Below are 13,821 nucleotides of genomic sequence, written 5' to 3' on the forward strand. Positions count from 1 at the left end.
GCTTGAAAACTATTACGGACTACAAAGGGAAACCCAGACGCCAACTGCCCAGTGACGCGAGCCTACCAGACGAGCTAAATGCCTTTTTTATGCTCGCTTCGAGGCAAGCAACACTGAAGCATGCACGAGAGCACCAGCTGTTCTGGATGACTCTGTGATAACGCTCTCGGTAGCTGTTGTGAACAAAACCTTTAAACAGGTCAACATTCACAAAGCCGCTGGGCCAGACGGATTACCAAGACGTGTCCTCAAAGCATGCAAGGACCAACTGTCAAGTGTCTTCACTGACATTTTCAACCTCTCCCTGACTGAGTCTGTAATACCTACATGTTTCAAGCAGACCACCACAGTCCCTTTGCCCAAAGAAGCAAAGGTAACCTGCCTAAATGATTACCGCCCGTGGCACTCACGTCGGTAGCCATGAAGTGCTTTGAAAGGCTGGTCATGGCTCACATCAACAGCATCCTCCCGGACACCCTAGGCCCACTCCAATTCGCATAACGCCCCAATAGATCCACAGATGATGCAATCTCAATCACACTCCACACCGCCCTTTCTCACCTGGACAAAAGGAACACCTACTGTATGTGAGAATTCCGTTCATCGACTACAGCTCAGCGTTCAACACCATAGTGCCCACGAAGCTCATCACTAAGCTAAGGACTCTGGGACTAAACACCTCTCTCTGCAACTGGATCCTGGACTTCCTGATGGGCCGCCCCCAGGTGGTAAGAGTAGGCAACAATACGTCTGCCACGCTGATCCTTAACACTGGGGCCCCTCAGGGGTGTGTACTTAGTCCCCTCCTGTATTCCCTGTTCACCCACGACTGCGTGGCCAAACACGACTCCAACACCATCATTAAGTTCGCTGACTACACAACAGTGGTAGGCCTGATCACCGACAACGATGAGACGGCCTATAGGGAGAAGGTCAGAGAACTGGCAGTGTGGTGCCAGGACAACAACCTCTCCCTCAATGTGAGCAAGACAAAGGAGGACTACAGGAACTACAGGAAAAGTGGACTACACGAAAAGGTGGGCCGAACAGGCCCTCGTTAACATCGACAGGGCTTTAGTGGAGCAGGTCGAGAGTTTCAAGTTCCTTGGTGTCCACATCACCAACGAACTAACATGGTCCAAACATACCAAGACAGTCGTGAAGAGGGCACGGGAAAAAAAATCCCCCTCAGGAGACTGAAAAGATTTTACATGGGCCCCCAGATCCTCAAAAGGTTCTACAACTGCACCATCGAGAGCATCCTGACCAGTTGCATCACTAGTATGGCAACTGCTATGGCAACTGCTCAGTATGGCAACTGCTCAGCATCTGACCGTAAGGCACTACAGAGGGTAGTGCGAACGACCCAATATATCACTGGGGCCATTCTTCCTGCCATCCAGGACCTATATAATAGGCGTGTCAGAGGAAAGCCCATAAAATTGTCAAACCCCAGTCACCCAAATTATAGACTGTTTTCTCTGCTACCGCTTGGCAAGCGGTACCCGAGCGCCAAGTCTAGGACCAAAAGGCTCCTCAACAGCTTCTACTCCCAAGCCATTAGACTCTACCCCTGCACACTGACTTGATACCGGTGCCCCCTGTATATAGCCTCATTATTGTTATTCTTATTGTGTTACTTTTTATTATTACTTTTTATTTTAGTCTACTTGGTAAATATTTTCTTCTTGAACTGCACTGTTGGTTAAGGGCTTGTAAGTAAGCACTACACTTGTTGTACAACGTCTACACTTGTTGTATTCGGCGCATGTGGCAAATAAGGTTTGATTTGATTTGAAACTATGTCTTTACAGATATCGTAGGCACCGAACACACAGCACCACTTCATGTGGCTCTTAAAAACCTGCTTTTTTATCTACAGCTGTCTATCAATCCACTCTCTATTTCTACCTCTTAACTCTCTCTCAACACACTCTCACACGGACACAGATACAACACAGACACTGACAAAGAAAGTGTTGTTATGACAGACCTCAGGATCAATGAGCTCAGAGTCGACGAAGCAGACACAGAAGCCAGCAATCACTCGAGTGAAGAAGAGAATGAGGATTGGATTAATCCTCTTATTTACCAGTCCCAGGGGGGCAAAGAGTTTGCCTACTGTCCCTACAGCAAGTTCCGGGTGGGGGCAGCCCTGTTGGCACATGATGGAACCGTTTTTACAGGTGAGGGGCTTACAAATAATATAATAATAATAATACATGGGTTGGGGGCTGATAAAATGGTTCCATTGATTTATTTGGTACAGTATGTTGCGTATTTAACTCTTCAGATTGCTTGAATAAAGCCCTACAGCGCAGTCATGACTGCTTATATCATTGTTATGAACAATGAATTAGAAGATGTGCCTTCTGTATAGGAATGGAATTACGAAAAGGAGAATAATAAGTTATAAAGTTTCTTGTTGTCAGAGTGGCTGGTCTGGCCACCATCAGTGGATACAAACAGCATTTTCCTGATTCAATATTGGTAAAACACGTTTGCGATCAAAAACTCCTGTGCCTGTTGAACTACTGCACAGACAGAATATTTTTCTTTTTAATGTTTGGCCTGGTCGAGACTAACTTGTTGTATAGTTTTCTGTTTCATTTTTTAAAATATTTTTTGACACAATAGCGTTTAGATTATTTAGACGTTCCTACTTTTTGACCCCAAAAAAAGTATTTAGGTGTTTCATTAGATTCATTTCTCACAATGTTGACTATTGTGCAGGTTGGTCAGTGGTGCCAATGTTTTGATTTCACTGTGCACTTAGTAATTATTAGTATTGATACTATGACATTGGTTGTTAAGACCAAGGCAATGTTACATTTGATGCATTCATTGGCACTGCAATGTTAAGTAATTGCAATGCAAGTCCTCAGTAGAGTAAAGGCTTGGTAAGTCAAACATCTTGTCCACTGTGGACACAGACTTTATTCTCTTTACTTAAATGTAAGAATCCCTCCTCGTGTATATTTTGCACTGAAGGCTTTCTACAGAACTAATTATTCTAATCTATTCCAAAAAAAATGTTTTAAGTAGGTCTAAACCTTGTTTTAATACTGTTTTTTTTATCCTGTTTTGCTTCTGAATGATATAACAATGGCCTGGTCGAGACTAACTTGTCGTATAGTTTTCTGTTTCATTTAAAATATATATTTTTGACACATTAGCATTTAGATTGTTTAGGGTTAATCCTGTCAGAGAGGGGTGGGTCAGGTGAGGCAGGTAGCCTAGCGGTTAACAGCAACGGGCCAGTAACCGAAAGGTCGAAAGGTGAAAATCTGTCTAGGTGCCCTTGAGCAAAGCACTTAACCCTAACTGCTCCTGTAAGTCGCTTATTGCTGGACAAGAGCGTCTGCTAAATGACTCAAATGTCAACGTAAAAAAAAAATATATATATGCCTGTACGACTAGTCCAGAGATGTACAAATATACAGAATATCTACATTCCTGATTATTTACATTCCTGTTTAGTGCAGGTCATACAATATGGAAAAGTCAATAACAATATATGACAGTCAGACTGCCCTCAGCAGCATCACATCTAACCCTCTAAGTGTTATCTGAATCAAGAATGATCATTGAGATTCATTAAAGTACTTTTATAGTGTTGTTAAGGATGAAGACATGTGTTCTGTATTTGATTTGATACCATTCCAGAGATTCCGGGAGCTCTTACGAACACAGAAAACATTAACTAAAGCATCCTCCTTATTTCTTAACAGGATGCAATGTAGAAAATGCAAGCTACAATCTTGGTCTCTGTGCAGAGAGAACAACTATTGCAAAAGCTGTTTCCGAGGGATACCGACGTTTCAAGACTATTGCCATTGCCAGGTGCAGTATTCCTGAACTTTGCCTTGTTTCCGAGTAAACAACAGTTGATCCAAAATAATTATTGATTCAGTTATATTTCGTCCTGTTGAGTTCAATCAGACGACATAACACTATACATGAAATTGTTTGCGTTCACTGGGTTCTGCTGCCCGTCAGAGTGTGTAGATGGTTAAAACATTCTACTCCTATGAGGTGATCTCCCTGAAGTGTTTAAATACTACTACACTGTATTATTGTCAACATAAAATATTGGTTAACAACACAGTACTGAAAATCACCACTGCGGGTAAATGTTGCTAATGATGTGATTGATTTTGTAGTGACCTGGAAGACCAGTTCATCTCACCATGTGGAGGTTGCAGACAGTTCATGCGAGAGGTAAGTCAATTATTTATACAACTTGGATTTGTCAATGATCTGTGAATGGTAAAAAACAATTTTATGCAATCACTTTTTGACAGCACCCCCTTTTGATTTGAACAAAACATTCCATAGATATTTGCTCGTTGTAGAAGTGCTCAGAAAGTGACTTTCTGGAGCTGAATGTCGAAACATTCAAGAGATGAAGGTACTAGAAGTTCACCTATTTTGCATACCCACCATACCATGAGTCATCCATGTCTTCATCACCACTGGAAAAGATCAACGTTTGAGATTGATCTCATTTAAAAGCTTACAAACAGAGTTGTACAACTATTTTATCATTTTGATTTTTTTTTTTTATTATAAAATAGTTTGACAATGCTGTTTGTAAACTTTTAAATGATTTCAAACTCAACCATTTATCTTTTCCAGTGATGAAGACATGGATGTCTCATAGTATGGTGGGGTATGCAAAATGGGTCAACTTTGAGCCCATTTATTTTCTGAATGTTTTGGCATTCAGGACCAAAACGTCACTTTCTGACCACTTCTTCCACGAGGAAACATGTATGAAAAGTTTTGTTAAAATCAAAAGGCGTGCTGTCAAAAAGTTACTGAATTCAAACGAAAAGGGAATGGGAAAGACTGCATTGAGAATGGATCCAAGGTCTAATCCAGGAAACCTACATCTACTGTGGATTTAACATTAATGGAACAGCACAAAGCCATCCAACTAACTTTTCCCTTGTAGTTTGGTGATCAGTGGTCCGTGTACCTATCCAAGCCTGATGGGTCTTATGTGGAAATGACTGTAGGAGAGCTGCTTCCTGTGTCATTTGAAGAAAAAGACCATGTTCACTACACAGAATGGGTCATAATAGTATTCACAAGACAAGAGGAAAATCAGGAATCATTCATAACAGCATTACAAGTCCATGAAATGTCAATAACCCCTAGCCACATACATGAAGAATGTTAGACTTCCAATAAGACTACTAGGCAATTTATTAGTATTAGATAATGCCAGTGGATATTGACTTGTGTCTCAGAAATTAGGAAAATGCCTCAATGTGTTTTCTAACAAGTGTTGGAAATACAGTAGATTACATCAAATTATATTTGGCTACACAGCTCACATTCACATTACTATTTGTATGTATATGATTGGAAGTGATTGAAGTATCAATGTTAAAAAATAACTCAAAAATATTAAAGTGCTTTAGGACAATTGAGTAAAGTTTAAATCGTTTTTAGGCCTATTTGCATAATTTGCTGACGCCGGTAAAATTGTAATTGTCGCACTTTTAATTGTCTCTTTAATTCTAAAACAGGTCAAGTAACAAAATAACGTCCGGTGACTGTAACAAGGATGCCTCTGTATGTTCTAGTTTGTTTACATAACGATTCGTCCTTGTGGATCTTATGAACGACGAGGACTGATGGAGAAAGTATAAACTTGCTTTATTGGTAAAGCATTTCTGTAAAACATGGCATCAGCAGTGGGGTGGAGTTGGAACGGCCAGTTTTCCAGTTAGGTTACTAACAGCAAAGTTCCAAGGTGAGTGTCTTTGTGTAGGACAACCAGTCCACACCGTTCAGCCTCAAACTTTCCTACCAGTTCGGTACCGATATTACCACACGTTGTTGAGTGATATTGCTACACAGCTGCAGACTGGTGGATTCAGGAGGTTTGGGGAGCAACGGTTTGCCAAGAAATAAAGTGGTGCTTTTGGTCTGGGGCGGGTTTGATTCAACGACAAAAGTAGTGCTGTGACATGCCAGGAAATCCAGGTAAATAACAACATGGCTTTAGGTAGCAAATATATACAATAAAAATAGCTATAGTTAGTTATAGCCTAGCTCCGTAGTAAGATCACTGCAATGGATCGAACACTGGAGTTAAGTCTTAGCTAGGCAGCAAGTTGATTAACTAGCAGATTTGAGGTCATACTAAATGTCATACTTCCTTTTGATAGTTCAGAAATTGTAGATAGAACTTGTAGATCAACTTGTAGCTATAAAAAAAGATTGCCTAGTCATAACATATCTGTTCCAGCTGTCTGAAAGGCGTTATTAGATACTGTTTGGCGTAGAAGATCATTTTCGGCCAACATTATTAACTTGTCGATATTTCCTCAATATTCTCTTCTACGCCAAACAGTATCTAATAACGCCTATCAGATAGCTGGACAGAGTAATGGTCTGGCAATATTGTTAATAGCTACAAGTTGATCTACAAGCAGTGGAGACCCATCATTTTGGCTGCACCACCTGTTATGAAACCCACATTTATTTGGGCTTGCCTGTTTTGCATGTTAATTTGGCATCAATATGTGTCACATATCCGTTTGCAAACAATGTAAAAAAATATATATAACATTGAGTTAATAAAAAGCCACATACAAACATGGTGTCTTTTTTTTGTTTTCTTGAGTAAGGCAGCTCCAAAATGCAGGTGTTTCAGCCTAGAACAGTGCTATCTGTGGTGGTGGGGAAAGCCAGCAGAAAATACGGAGTGTTGCGCTGTGATTGGCTCAGTGTTCTGTCACTCATGGGGATTACGTCACCGCCAAGTCTAAGGGTAGTGCTCTAAAATTCTAGCCCCTTTGGGTGCTGCCATAGAGTTACATTAGAAATGCCCATCCAAGAAGGTTCAAGATCATTGGCGACAGAAAAAAGGATGTCCCCTATGTTGAACATAATAAACGGCTCTCTACCCACCAGATGTGTATCAAACTCACTAAAAGTGGCAGTAATAAAGCCTCTCTTGAAAAGCCAAACCTTGACCCAGAAAATATGAAAAACTATCGGCCTATATCAAATCTCCCATTTCTTTAAAAAAAAGAAAAAAGCTGTTGCGTAGCAACTCACTGCATTCCTGAAGAGAAACAATGTATATGAAAGGCTTCAGTCTGGATTTAGACCCCATCATAGCACTGAGACTGCACTTGTGAAGGTGGTAAATTACCTTTTAATGGTGTCAGACCGAGGCTCTGCATCTGTCATCGTGCTCCTAGACAGGGCTGCTTTTGATATCATCGATCACCACATTCTTTTGGAGAGATTGGAAACCCAAATTGGTTATTATTTGACCATGCTGGTCATCTATGAACTTTTGAACATCTTGGCCATGTTCTGTTATAATCTCCACCCGGCACAGCAAGAAGAGGACTGGCCACCCCTCATATCCTGTTTCCTGGTTTCTTCCTAGGTTCTGGCCTTTCTAGGGAGTTTTTCCTAGCCACTGTGCTTCTACACCTGCATTGCTTGCTGTTTAGGGATTTAGGCTGGGTTTCTGTACAGCACTTTGTGACATCAGCTGATGTAAGAAGGGCTTTATAAATAAATGTGATTGATTGATTGATGTCAAATCACGTTATATCTATAGTAGCTTTGATTGGACTGTGAACATCATACCTTCAAAATCTTAGCTAGTAGTCATCATCATGAATCAAGTCGACAATCTACTGGCAAATCCTTTTTAATCCTTGTCATATGAAGAGAAATAATGCGGAGAAATTATAGGTAAAATGTTTCGGTGCTCATCGGCCATTGGACATAAACATTACAAAACAAGTTGGAAATCGCAAGTTCAGCAATGAGTGATTTGGAAGGAATCAGTGGCTAACTGCAAGCATTTCAAAGTCATCATTAGCCTGCTATTCAGTGGAGTGGCTGTGGCTATTGTCCTAAGTCTAAGATCAAGGGTATTTTTTCCTAGTTTAAAATGATAAACATTCAACGTTGGATATGTTGTCAATGAAGCATGATTTGTGCAGCTCTCAAAACAACTGCTAACTCGGAACTGCAAAATCTGACTAGTGAGTTCAAGACAACTGGGCTACGACTGGGAAAATACATTTTGAACTTTCATCCAACTCGGAATTGTAAGTTGTGAACTCGGGCCTCTTTCTAGAGCTACGACCTGAACATCACTGAAATCATCATGATTCAACCTTTTTTTCCCCCCGAGTTCCCAGTTGTCTTGAAGCACCATAAATCCAGAAAATGCCAGACTTTGATGACAGAAGTTGCCCACGAAGGACCACCGCGCCACCCTCCTGTTCAAGTGAGCACAGCACAACAAGGTGAGTCCAAAAATGTATTGTATGCTGCTGCATAAATTATGTAATATGCCAGGGAGATATGTATACTGTAGCTGAGAAAGTAATACTAAGTGTATGTAAGCTGTTAGTAGACCATGTGCCTCACCCTAATAATTTGGTCTATTTTCACCTACTGATCTGACTTGGTGGTGCACATGTAGCCTATAGCCTGTTTTTGAGAAATGTATCCTATGGTTCTGACTTGGTGTACAAGGAGAATACTGTAAGAACCGCCCATGTTCTGAATTCTGTCGCCGTACATTTCAAAAGTGCTGAACAAATAGTTTTTTTTTTTTCACCTTTATTTAACCAGGTAGGCTAGTTGAGAACAAGTTCTCATTACAACTGCGATCTGGCCAAAATAAAGCATAGCAGTGTGAACAGACAGCAACACAGAGTTACACATGGAGTAAACAATAAACAAGTCAATAACACAGTAGAAAAAAAAAGAAAGAAAAAAAAGTCTATATACATTGTGTGCAAAAGGCATGAGGAGTTCAGATGGTCAACAAATAGTTGCATTGACTACGTTTGTCCTAGTTCGCTCATTAATGTCTTAATCAAAATTGCGGATTGCCTCTTATCCGCTTGTTGTCTCCTTATGCCATAGTTTGTACATCTCAATTGTAACTAGAAACCACATTTCTTTAAGCAAGTCAGCCATATCAGCTATGTTTTTTTAAAGGCAGTAAATGAGGCTGAATGAACTGTTTCGCTGTCAGACAAGGCTCTGCTGAAAGTAAGGTGTGCAGTGGTATAGTGCTATTAATGTATTGTTCAGTGTTGTGTTGTGTAGTGGCTTTGATGGCATGCATCCCACTTTTTTTTTTGCCCCACCAAGATTTCCATGCTAAAATTGTCACTGTCTACAAGTTCTATCTACAATTTCCCGAACTACCAAAAGGAAGTACGACATGTAGTACAATAAAATAATAATACAATTGTCAAAATCATTTTTGTTTATTTAATTGCACAGCCATATTCAGATATCATGAACTTCATGGATAAAAAAAAGGAGTGGTAGAAACTATGGGGGAAACTCTGTATAGCCTGTTCTTACAACAAGTAAGGACATATTATTGGGGCACATGGAGTGTGTGTTACTTTTGGTTTTCAAATATTACTGTAGAATACTGGCTATATTCAGCATGCAATTGGCATAGTAATATGATTGTATTCCCTGTTCCCCTGCAGGCTGGTTCATCAAGCAAGGCTATTCTGAGACCCATGTCCCAGGAGCTGATCCCTGCAGGCCCTCTCACCATGCAACAGGAAAAAGAGGAACAGATTGCATTAAACGGGTTAGTAACAGCAATCAGTCACAACATCAACTTACTTTCAATAGACACAGAATAGCCCAACATATTTTGAGATTGTCTCTCGAAAGATTGACTGAACATAAAACTGAGTTTTGGCATGCAATCAAGAGTGCCTTTCAAGTTGATTTCTATTGACTGAACAGTTGTTGGTTAGTTTTGCAGGTATTTTGGGGACGTGTCTGCCCAACCCAATGTGATCAGGGTGTACCGGCCGTTCACAGCGGACGTACCCCTTCTACCCGGTGCCCAGGAGGAGTACCCTGATGTCCTGCCAGACTCAACCCTGAGAGCCTGGGCAACAACCGTACTCTGCTCCTGGTCATGAAGAAGTAAGGATCATTCTCCTCCATCCATCCTCCGGCTTTATCTCAATGTCTTGGGGTCTGTTTCCCAGCCCCAGATGAAGCCAACTTTTGGACTAAAAAGCATTTGTTTTTTTAGTCCAGGATTAGGCTTAATCTGTGTCCGGGAAACCGGCCCATTATGTATTATGTCCAGATTCGTCCAACTCTATATTCACCCACCCCAGAGTATACTGATCTAACCTCTCCTCCCCCTGTTTCCATAGTTACCCGTACACCCTGCGTCAGTGCCTGGAGGTGAACGTGCCCAGCAGGAGAGAGGGCTTTCTGATGGTGCTGCAGCTGCTGGACCTCTTCCTCATTTCAACCAACATTGAGTAATCGTATTGTTATTTAATATCTATATTGTGCAGATGGTTGCCCCCAGCTGGTTATCACTGTCTGTGGCTGCTGCTTGGCTCAGAAAGACTCTAGTCTACAGCTGCCCTTCAACTCTATATGGGTGAACAAATATGGCAACTCCTGCCTGATGGCACCTAAGGTAATCATCCTCAGAGAAATACAATAACACAATCTGAACATTCCAAACAACAAGCCCTTCTAATAGGGCTGTCCCTGACTAAATAAAATCTTGGTCGACCGAGATACATCTGTTCTTTTGACCAATCGATTGGTTGAAATTTTAAAAGGTGCATTTTTCCTTATACAGACACACCCTATGTGTTTTATTAAAATCAACTATATGTAGGCTATTGAGCTTGTCTTATGCTTTAAGAACACTGTGATCAAATAATTAAGACAAACAAATGACTCAAAAGGGAGCCAGGAGGACCTCCCTAGTGGTGCAGCGGTCTAAGGCACTACACATCGTCACTACAGAACTGGGTTCGATCCCAGGCTGTGTTACAGACGGCCGTGACCGAGAGACCGGTTTGGCGGTGCACAATTGTCCCAGTGTCGTCCGGGTTAGAGAAGGGTTTGGCCGGCCGGGATGTCCTTGTTCCATCGCGTTCTAGCAACTCCTTGTGGCAGGCTGGGCGCCTAAAAGGTGACTTCGGTTCCCCGTTGTACAGTTTTCCTCCGACACATTGGTCCAGGTGGCTTCCGGTGTTAAGAGGCGTGGTTTGGCAGGTCATGTTTGGCAGGTCATGTCACGCATGACTCGACCTTTGCCTCCTGAGCGCGTTGAGGAGTTGCACCGATGAGACAAGATTGAAATTGTGGGGTAAAAAACAAAAATTATATAATATTAATACTCAACATTGACAGGAGCGCTACAAACAAAACTCGGAAATGGAATTAAATAAACCAAAACGCATTCCTCACAAGCGTAGCCTAGGTTCTACGGTCCGCAAACACCGTGTCCACTCTGACAATGAGAATGGTAAAATACTGTAATAATAATATATTGAATCCATTAACAGAAACTCTAGTACCCAAACAGACATTGTAGATTAGAACTGTAAACGTACTACTGGTGATACTGGTGTGCCATCCCCGCGACCTTCACAATGGATTAGTCCACTGAGACAGGCGTGAATCAGACAGGTGTCCATAATAAAATAAAATCATACTGTATTTTTTCGACTGCTTGACTAAAAACATCTCAGTCGACCAACAGCCTATCGACCAGTCGACTAAATGGGTTCAGCCATACCTTCTATAAACCCTTTCTATCTATCAATTTTTGAAGCAAACTTCGATTGTTCTACCAGGAGTTGCTGAACATCTTTGCTCTCTCCAAAGGTGGCCACTGCAGTTCCAAGCCAGGGAGTGGTAATCAATTACAGCAAGGCAGATGCCAGGGCTGTCAGTGCCATTTCCTATGAGATATTTTGCCAGGCCAACCTGTTCTATGGAACAGGGGGCCTGGCTAGCAGGTGTTTCCAGGAGAAGCAGCTCCCTGCCCTACCTGCCAGTGTGCTGACATGCAGCTCGGGGCGGCAGGTAGCCTAGTGGTTAGCGCATTGGGTCAGTAACTGAAAGGTTGCTAGATCAAATCCCCAAGCTGACAAGGTAACAATCTGTCGTTCTGCCTCTAGTCAGTTCCCCAGTAGGCTGTCATTGTAAATAAGGATTAGTTCTTAACTGACTTGCCTAGATAAATAAATAACTTTTTAAAAAAAAATAGTGGTCAGGCTGCTCATGCGAAGGAATCCCAATAAGGTAGGAGTCTAATTAGGATTTTCAAACCTTTACTTCATTGAAGGGTATGCAAGGTATTAAAGATGAATTCAGTATTCCGTTCAGTAAATAAGGGTTTGGTGCTTAGTATGCAAATCTATTACATTATCAGAGGTATCAGAGATATGCCCTGAATCCAAGACTCATATTATGCTCATATCGTTGTTTCTCTGCAGTGCCCCAGTGCCAGAGTGGCTGCCAACATGCTGCATCTCAGCCTCTGGGGAAGGCGGGCCCTGGCCAATCAGGACAGCGCTGGTATGAAGACGTTAGCTGATTGGCTGCTGTGCCAGTCTGCCATGGTGCTCCTGAGAGGCTGCAGGCCCAGTGGGAGCTTGGAAGAGGCAGAGCTACAGTACAGAGGTGCTTCATGTCCAACGTGGACCTGGAAGACCTCAGATTGTGGTGGAAATAGAAAAGTCACTCTGTGAAGTTGTGGGAACCCACCAATATAAAATCATTGAATTTACCTGAAAAAGGAATATATATAATAATAATGTCAAAATAGTTTCTCTCCCCATTTCCACCCATGTGTGTAGAGCTTTCAGGAAACAAATACAGTGCGCTCCAAAAGTATTGGGACAGTGACACATTTTTTGTTGTTTTAGCTCTGTACTCCAGCACTTTGGTTTTGAAATGATACAATGACTGTAAGGTTAAAGACTGTCAGCTTTAATTTGAGGGTATTTTCATGCATATCGGGTAAACTGTTTCGAAATTACAGCACTTTTTGCACATAGAACCCCCATTTTAAGGGAGCAAAAGTAACGAGACAAATTCACTTTTGTATTAAAGTAGTAAAAAGTTTAGCATTTGATCCCATATTCATAGCGCGCATTGACTACATCAAGCTTGTGACTCTACAACTTGTTGGATGCATTTGCTGTTTGTTTTGGTGGTTTCAGATTATTTTGTACCCAATAGAAATGAATGGTAAATAACATATTGTGCCATTTTGGAGTCACTTTTATTGTAAATAAGAATAGAATATGTTTCTAAACACTTTCACTTTAAATGTGGATGCTACCATGGTTACTGATAATTCTGAATGAATCGTGAATAATGATGAGTGAGAGTTAGACACATATATCATACCCCCAAGACATGCTAACCTCTCACAATTACAATAACAGGGGATGTTAGCATTTTTTTGTGGGGGGGGGTATGATATTTGTGCATCTGTAACTTTCTCACTTGTGTCTAACAAATTGTGCTTGTTACACAAAAGTAAGACAATGCATGGTCCTTTACAGATTTAGCCATCGTCAGATCAGAGCAGGGTCTGCCATGTTGAGGGCCAACAAAAGTGACACCCGGGCAGTGCCCTATGAGTCTCTGATGGTGGCTGATGTTGGGGACGTCAACGTGTATGAGGCCTACCGTACAATCCTGGCCACGGGCTTTATCCACCTTACTATTGGTGAGGAGGAGCATCCTTTTCTACACTATGCAATCTGAGATGTGAGGAAAGTGATTTTGGACATTAATAGCAAAGGCCTACTAACTGCAGTTCGGCAGTGTTCAGTTTACCTTTCAGATGTGCCTCAAGACAACACCTGCTTCGTCTTTCTCCTCGTCACACATTTAGGCTAATGTCGAATGAACCTTCCTGACAGATGCAGGACAAAGGTTACTGTTATAATGTTTTGACACGAAGCACTCAAGATACATTTGTTGTAATGTTTAACTGTATAGGCCACCTTT

The 13,821-nt window shown here is 41.5% G+C and overlaps 2 pseudogenes; both read left to right on the plus strand.

Moving 5' to 3' along the window:
- Window positions 1-1,900: 1,900 nt before the first annotated feature.
- On the plus strand, window positions 1,901-5,395 carry LOC139368499 (cytidine deaminase-like; annotated as a pseudogene).
- A 2,832-nt stretch (window positions 5,396-8,227) lies between these two features.
- Window positions 8,228-12,595, plus strand: LOC139367315 (serine/threonine-protein kinase PINK1, mitochondrial-like; annotated as a pseudogene).
- Window positions 12,596-13,821: the final 1,226 nt, after the last annotated feature.

This window comes from Oncorhynchus clarkii, chromosome 16 (genome assembly GCF_045791955.1).
Source record: "Oncorhynchus clarkii lewisi isolate Uvic-CL-2024 chromosome 16, UVic_Ocla_1.0, whole genome shotgun sequence".
Classification (NCBI taxonomy): Eukaryota; Metazoa; Chordata; class Actinopteri; order Salmoniformes; family Salmonidae; genus Oncorhynchus; species Oncorhynchus clarkii.